We start from the raw sequence: 6,973 nt of genomic DNA, 5'->3' as shown, positions 1-6,973 counted from the left end.
CAACGACGAAATTGTAAGTTACCAAATAATTGTTCAAGTTCAGTTTTGAAATCAAATTACATTTTGTACATATTCAGGTTCCAACAGCAATGAAGGCGATATGTTTATTAATCAAAAGTAAAACATACTTTTGTTGTCTGAAGAATATGCAATGCTTTAATACAATTCAATATACATAAATTTGAACACTAAGGAAATTGGGTACCTCAGGAAACGTCGGCAGACTTTTGGGTTTTATTGAGTTTTTCACTTAGCTTGTCTCTTTTCCGGACACTACACATAGTTTATTGATTTAGTAACCGATGTTACCAGCCAAATTAACAACCCTTCTCTTTCGAATTTGGTAACTATTATAACTAAATTCAAACAGAAGAATGACAAACAACTCACACCAAAATTGTTACTATCAACAATATTCCCTGGGTGCTAACCACACTTTGAACAATTGACAAAAGTTGCTAACAATAAAAGACTTTTCTGTCGTTACCAATGGCAGCGGTAACGATCGTCATTTATCCAAGTTTGGGTAGCAACTACTGAAATCTGTCCATCTTTTGTCTGAATTTAGTTAGTTACTAAATTCAGACAAATAAAAAAAATTGTTTACTTGGTTGGTAACCTTGGTTACCAATTCAAGAAACAACTGAATTAAGTTTTGGTTTTCGTACTATAAACAATTTAATAACTGAATTAGCGGTCATGAAATGCGAAAACAGCAAGCGTGCCTGCAAGAAGTTCGAGTGCTTCAGAGTCCTATTGGGACCACACGGCACTTCGCCAGTTCCATTTCAGAATAAGTTCCTATTAAGAGACAAAAACGGTGAAATAAGAAACTGAAAAAGCGCCTCAAATCCAGGTTCGATTGTCAGAAAGACACAGCTAATTATTGTAAAGCCCCAGTTTTGATCGGCTGCATTAGACTACATTAGACTACCAATTAATTCTCAGTATCGTGTGGGGACTTTAAACATTTTTAAATCTTTGTTAACTTTTGAGTGGCAGTCATAGGGTGTTTTAACTGGATTGTAATCTATCATTCTGAATTTCTCTAAAATATATTTTTTTTGTTTAAGTGTTACTCCTTTCTTACTTTGGTTAATTTCTATTCTAAAAAACACAGCATTCTTTGATCTTGATTTCTCAGCTAATTTTCTCTTAATTTCATTACCAGTTTGTTTTTCGACAGTTCTTTCGTACTCCCTAAATTTTTCAAGAAATTCTCCTTTTGACATGAGAAAATACACCTAAATGTTAGAAGATATCTTGATCCACCACTGGTTCTGACTCGCATTGGTCCGCAGATGTCTGAATGAACAATATTCAGTAACTGCTTACTTCTTACTTCTCTATCAGTAAAGGGTTTCCTTGCTTGCTTACCTCGTTGACATTGTCACACCACGTGGGTAATTTATCGTTATCCAATTTTATTTATACTTAAATAAATATTATATATAAAATATATAAAATAATTGTTCCAATAGTGCCGGTCTATTTGAAGCATGGATTGACTCCAATTTCAATCTTTGGGAATCTCGCATCCTTTGATACTAAGCCTATGCATAAATAGGATTATGTCCGCATTTACCTTTTTATCTTATTTACATCCACGTTTTAAGCGCTGATTCACTTTTTGTGTCACCCTGACATATAACTGGCTTTGATACTTCACCATTAACGAAATCCCAGGTATCGATTTTGGTAAGTAACGCCTCTACCTGAATCCGCCTCGTGTCGAAATTTTCTTTGGATAGAAGTTCAATTCTTGTCCTACACATCGCCATCTCGAGTTCCATGTTTCGATAGTACGGACCTACGTTATAACTCATAGTACATATGAGAATTAAGCTTGTTTATTCTAATTATAATTTTAGAATAGTGACGAAGTTATTCTTCCTTAAAATTTAATCTGTACTGTAATCAGTAAATGTGTTTCCTAAAATTATGTCGCATATTTGATTTAAGTACTTCTTTCCACTAACTAATTGGAGGTTAAAATTAATTAAATTAACCACAAAACTTAAACAAAGCAGTTTTATTTGGAAAGTTATATTATATTTAAATATTTGGGAACCACATTTATAGTCATTTTGTGTAAGTAGAAATATAAGGATGAAATTAATTTGGAACAGTTCTATCATTAAAGTTATTATAACTCATCTCGACATTTCTTTGCTCTGTCAGTTTGTTGACACTGTGGATTCAAACAAATAGAATTATAACAAAAAATATAACTGAACCACAATTTGATGTAATATTAATACAATATAAGATCAAACCAAATTTATTTGAAAGAGGACAACGTGTTTCCAAACCACATATTTCGAATTAGGTTTAATTGAATTAACCATCACTCTTGCCTATAATTGGACAGGCTGACATACATCATAAGGTGACGTAATCTTCCTTCGTTGCTACTGAAATATGAAAGATTGCAAAATGTCACTACAACACTCACTCCAAAATGTTCGTTAATTTTGTAATAACTAATTAATTAAAATTTTATTTATGTGTACATACATCAGGCAAGTTACTTGTTTTCAATTTCATCCCCCACCTCTCTTAGCAGCAAAATATATTTCTGCATTTAAGTATAAAGTTAATGAAAACAATTTCTATTCACATGTTAATGATCTGACAGATTCACAGACAGTATTCCTTTGATGGAAAATAAATGTCGTCGAGACATCTACAACTGATTTGATTTCAGTGACTCGTAATCGGAAACTTCGGACAGTAGGTTGCTATAATTGTAACTGTTTAAATATGTCACCTTTTTAAATCAAAAAATAATTCACGTAGTTGATTCTTTAAGCAAGAATTAGTGAGCGGCAAATTTCAACTAGGTACTGAATTTCTCTTTTTCACGTTTGGTTGGATTATCACCTCAAACAACTCTAAGATACCAATCTTTCTAATTTTGCTAATTTTATGTCAAAATTTATTTAGATTCCTCATGTCTAGATAACAAGTTCAAATAATGACAACACAATTTATAAACAAAATCAAATCACAATTTTCTGTGTAAAAATTTGCAATCTTTGTTGAAATGAGATTTATAATTAATAACTCTATCATTTTTAATATTGATGAAATTTTCATCTACTTTAGTGCATATATATTTTAAGTGTCTCCACGTTTTCTTGAGAGCTCGTAACCACTACACACGTTTTGACAATTTGCTGACAAATTAGACAACTTGGGCATGTTGGGGTATTTTCATTCTGCTTAGTTGCTAATCTTATAATCGCGATTATAGGAACCTGGGATCATATTAAGTAGTATTTTTCTAAAAAATCTACTTTACCGTGCAGTAAGGTAAAACATAACTGAAAAGAAAGATAAACATTCAACATCTACTACATGTCTGATCGGTATTCTAAGTAAATGATTTTCTAAGTAAATTGCGTCTCAATTCTTGACTCTGTTATAGCGTAAGCTTTATTTTCAAGAATAAGATATTTTTTCGGATTGTAAATTAAATTATATCAGCAGAATGCCACACAGTTAACTGTGACAGGAAAATAGCTCCTCGATTATTATTATAGGATCCTGTGTTCAGAATATCTCGACAATTTAGAATAACAACATTTTATACTTGGTAAGGCCATTATAAAATCGGCCAACAAGCAAAATGAAATAACTCCAACATCAGTTGACAGTTAGTTGTCAAAACACACGTACAGAACCAGAGTTCTCAAAAACTTATTCTCTCGTTTTAAGAAATTGTTAATAAATAATTTCATTATTTATTCCATATAGTATTATTCAAGTCTTAACCATTAATTTAAACCACACACATTTTCCATTTAAATTTGATTCACTGATGTTAATCATCAAATTTGACTTTCATTAGAAATTATGTGTTATTCCTCATGAATTACATCTGAAATAAATTAATGGCGTGTATGTAGTTGTTGATTTTTTGAATGGTGAGACACCTACTGTTCTAAAGTTTCACAGCATCTCTTGAATGTTGAAATTGTTAATATTTTAAATTAAGTTTTGGGAACAGTTGTAAATAACAGTTGCTAGGTTACAACAAGTGTTCTATTGTTTTTTAAATTTGGATTCCCTTAGATACATAATTTATTGCAGTTAATCAAGGCGGAATATTGTAACAATTACACTAATAACGAAATATATCTATTTTAGAGCCCTGATTTCAAATAGTGTTAATTAATCATGAAACTCTCGGAAATCAAGCCACATGAAAATTTCCCGTGGGCTTTAATTTTGCTGCATCAAAATATTACCATATCATATCATATTTAAAGTTCACTCAAATAAAGTTAGGACATATGATATATTAACAAAACACTAAAATGTCTTTGAAACTGTAAAAAAGAATCCCGATTTGTATATATATCAAAAGTTAACCAAAGTTATACAATATTACAGAGTACAGAGAGTTTTTAGTGTAAAATATCGTGTTATATATACCGCCCCTTTGGTTGACTGAATCAACGCACTACAACGCCGTATAATCATATTGAGACATCCCTAATTAAAAATCGCTCCGTTATTTTCCTTCTTACAAAAAAATCTTTGGTCACTGTGTTTTTCATTCTCTTCTACAATATGATTTATTCAATCAATTTTTGAAGATCATTTTTGCAATACCCTCAAAAATTATTACTTTTTACAAATTGCAAATTTAAATAAAGTATCTTAAGAACTCCATCTACATCCCAACGCATATGGAGAGTTACTACCACGATTTTAACATATTTTTGAAGCTAGTATGGAGCATACAGGTAAAGCAAGTAAATTGAAGAATACTGCTTAATAGGATACAAGGCTCCGCGATGTTTGATTGTATATAATAACTTCTTTCCATGATCGGTATCGCGATTATATGATAACCGAATAAGCAGAACGAAAATACTACAACTTTAGTTCTCGATGATGTTGTCAGTGTTTTGTCAAAACATGCCTACTCCCAAGAAAATATGGAAACACTAAAAATATAAATGCACTAAAATAGAGATGAAAGTTTTAACAAAGCTGCAACAGATAAATCTATTAATTATAAATTTCAACCCAACAAAGATTGCAAATCTTTATTTCCCCAGAAAGTTGTGAAATAGTGTGAATCACTATTTCATGATTTGGTTTATAAATTGTGTTAACATTATTTGAACTTGTCATCCAGACATGAAGAATCTAAATAATTTGCGACATAAAATTATCAAATATGGAAAGATTGGTATATTAGTGTTGTTTGAGGGTGATAACTAAAGGTGAAGGAGAAAAATTCTTAAATTTTTAAAAAGGTGAAATATTTAAACAGTTACAAAAATAGCAACTTACCGTCTGAAGGTTTAGATTACTAGCCCTGAAAGTCACTGAAATCAAATTAGTTGCAGATCCCTCTTTGACATTTATTTTCTACAAGTAATTAATATGTGAAAAGAAATTGTTTTTGTTAACTTTGTTAACTTTATATTTACATTAGAATAGATTGCTGCTAAGAGAAGTTTCAACTATTATAAGGTGAGGAATAGAATTGAAAACAAGATAACTAGCCTGATGTATATACACATAAATAAAATTTTAATTAATTTGTAATTACAAAATAAAACGAGTGGGTGTGTGATTGAGTGACATTTTGCAAACTTTCAAGTATCAATAGCAACGAATTGTTAGCCAAAAAATAAAATAACATATCAAATTACGTTTCTTTATGGCACATGTCAAAAGTATGTAATTTAGAAAAAAGTTGTCTTCTCTCAAGCAAATTTGATTTGATTCTTACATTGTATTGATATAACACCAAATTGTGATTCAGTTATATCGTTTCTTATAATTCGTTTTAATCGTCTCAGCAAATTGACAGAGCAAAGGAATATCGTGATGATTTTTCAATTTGTTATAATATTTTTGATGGTAGAACTGTTTCGAATCAATCTCATCCTTGTATTTCAACCTACAGTGGATGACCATAAATGAGATTCCCAAATATTTAAATATAACATAACTTTACAAATAAAACTACTTTGTTTAACTTATGTCGATATTTTAATATTAGTTTGGTGTTATAAAATGGTTTCGACACATTGCCGATTTTTTCAACCTCCAATTATTCAGTGGAAAAATATACAGATATACACAATATAATTATTTAGGAAACACATTTTCCGTCATAAATTATAGATTAAAATATAAGCAAAAACTACTACGGCACAATTTTAATATTATAATTACTAAAAACGTGCTTAATTCTCAGATGTTAGATGAGTTGAAACGTATGCCCATACTGTGGAAAACTTTCCATAAAATGAAAGTAACTGCTTTATATACAGACAGATATGTGAAACTCCAACGGGAGCATTCCAGTCCTCAGCCTTTTTGATAGAACTTTTGAAGACGGTTTCTTGGTAATGCTGTTTTCTCTGTTATTGTTATTTTTTCTTGTACTTTTTTCGGATTTCTTGCATATTTTTTCATATTTCATAGTCTCAGAGAAAATAGCATGCCCTCAATCTCCGGAGATCTATCTTTCAACACTCTAATCCGGAGATTGCATGCTTGCATGATATCCAACCCTGTGAATCCGACAGATACCGACCTTGTCTCTTGGCTGTCTAGACTTCTGCGCCTCTTTGGGACATCTTTTCTTTACTATGTAGCGATTGTTACGTACCTCTTTAATTTTCCCTTCTATTTTCCTAAACCTTTATGGTTAACTACTCTTAGGCCATGATCTTCGGATCGGTGCCCGGAGAGGGGTTTTTAGTCGGTAAAGTCTGGCACTACGTCTTGTAGATTTCTCCTTCTTTGCTTCAATAAAAAAAATCATAATTTATTCTGAAAACAAATTAATGTGTTATTTTATGGAGCGTTATTCTGTGTTTAGTTGGGAATTCCTGTAAATATAAATAATGAATTTAGCCTAAACTATTCCCTAAAAATAACAGTTGGGTACGATCGGTTTCATTTCTAGCACTACTGTACATAAGTATTTCTGCTAATT

This window comes from Aethina tumida, chromosome 1, assembly GCF_024364675.1.
Source record: "Aethina tumida isolate Nest 87 chromosome 1, icAetTumi1.1, whole genome shotgun sequence".
NCBI classification, from domain to species: Eukaryota; Metazoa; Arthropoda; class Insecta; order Coleoptera; family Nitidulidae; genus Aethina; species Aethina tumida.
This window is presented reverse-complemented; position numbering follows the sequence as displayed.